Source organism: Doryrhamphus excisus, unplaced genomic scaffold (genome assembly GCF_030265055.1).
Source record: "Doryrhamphus excisus isolate RoL2022-K1 unplaced genomic scaffold, RoL_Dexc_1.0 HiC_scaffold_49, whole genome shotgun sequence".
In the NCBI taxonomy this organism is placed as follows: Eukaryota; Metazoa; Chordata; class Actinopteri; order Syngnathiformes; family Syngnathidae; genus Doryrhamphus; species Doryrhamphus excisus.
The window spans coordinates 22,501-24,432 of NW_026652262.1; positions in this window are offsets into that span (position 1 = coordinate 22,501).

Sequence of the window (1,932 nt, forward strand, 5' to 3'; positions counted from 1 at the left end):
CCCGAGGCGGCCCGGAGGGGCGACCAAATGCCGCTGCGAGCTCCAGTAGAGTACCCAGCGTGTCAAGAAAAGAGAAAAAAAAATGACAAAGTCCCAACGGGGAGAGTTTAAAAGTGTATCCGGCGGGCCTGGAGGCCCGAGGCGGCCCGGAGGGGCGACCAAATGCCGCTGCGAGCTCCAGTAGAGTACCCAGCGTGTCAAGAAAAGAGAAAAAAAAATGACAAAGTCCCAACGGGGAGAGTTTAAAAGTGTATCCGGCGGGCCTGGAGGCCCGAGGCGGCCCGGAGGGGCGACCAAATGCCGCTGCGAGCTCCAGTAGAGTACCCAGCGTGTCAAGAAAAGAGAAAAAAAAATGACAAAGTCCCAACGGGGAGAGTTTAAAAGTGTATCCGGCGGGCCTGGAGGCCCGAGGCGGCCCGGAGGGGCGACCAAATGCCGCTGCGAGCTCCAGTAGAGTACCCAGCGTGTCAAGAAAAGAGAAAAAAAAATGACAAAGTCCCAACGGGGAGAGTTTAAAAGTGTATCCGGCGGGCCTGGAGGCCCGAGGCGGCCCGGAGGGGCGACCAAATGCCGCTGCGAGCTCCAGTAGAGTACCCAGCGTGTCAAGAAAAGAGAAAAAAAAATGACAAAGTCCCAACGGGGAGAGTTTAAAAGTGTATCCGGCGGGCCTGGAGGCCCGAGGCGGCCCGGAGGGGCGACCAAATGCCGCTGCGAGCTCCAGTAGAGTACCCAGCGTGTCAAGAAAAGAGAAAAAAAAATGACAAAGTCCCAACGGGGAGAGTTTAAAAGTGTATCCGGCGGGCCTGGAGGCCCGAGGCGGCCCGGAGGGGCGACCAAATGCCGCTGCGAGCTCCAGTAGAGTACCAAGCGTGTCAAGAAAAGAGAAAAAAAATGTGACAAAGTCCCAACGGGGAGAGTTTAAAAGTGTATCCGGCGGGCCTGGAGGCCCGAGGCGGCCCGGAGGGGCGACCAAATGCCGCTGCGAGCTCCAGTAGAGTACCCAGCGTGTCAAGAAAAGAGAAAAAAAAATGACAAAGTCCCAACGGGGAGAGTTTAAAAGTGTATCCGGCGGGCCTGGAGGCCCGAGGCGGCCCGGAGGGGCGACCAAATGCCGCTGCGAGCTCCAGTAGAGTACCCAGCGTGTCAAGAAAAGAGAAAAAAAAAATGACAAAGTCCCAACGGGGAGAGTTTAAAAGTGTATCCGGCGGGCCTGGAGGCCCGAGGCGGCCCGGAGGGGCGACCAAATGCCGCTGCGAGCTCCAGTAGAGTACCAAGCGTGTCAAGAAAAGAGAAAAAAAATGTGACAAAGTCCCAACGGGGAGAGTTTAAAAGTGTATCCGGCGGGCCTGGAGGCCCGAGGCGGCCCGGAGGGGCGACCAAATGCCGCTGCGAGCTCCAGTAGAGTACCCAGCGTGTCAAGAAAAGAGAAAAAAAAAATGACAAAGTCCCAACGGGGAGAGTTTAAAAGTGTATCCGGCGGGCCTGGAGGCCCGAGGCGGCCCGGAGGGGCGACCAAATGCCGCTGCGAGCTCCAGTAGAGTACCCAGCGTGTCAAGAAAAGAGAAAAAAAAAATGACAAAGTCCCAACGGGGCCAGTTTAAAAGTGTATCCGGCGGGCCTGGAGCCACGAGGCGGCCTTAAAGTGCTGGGAAATGCGACGTGGAGTGGCGCTGTCCAGCCTTTAAAAGTGTATCCGACAGGCCTGCAGCCCCGAGGCGGCTTTAAATTGCTGGGAATTGCGACGTGGAGTGGCGCTGCGACGTGGAGTGTCGCTGTCCAGCCTTCGGTGCTGAACCGCAAGCCCGCCGAGCGAATGAACACGACGCACGGACGGCCGGTGGCACGTCATAGAGCGGTTTAAAATACAAGAGGGACGGCCGGAAGCCCCTCCGGCCCCGCTGTAAAGTGTGTGAAAACGAGGGCGGGACCCCC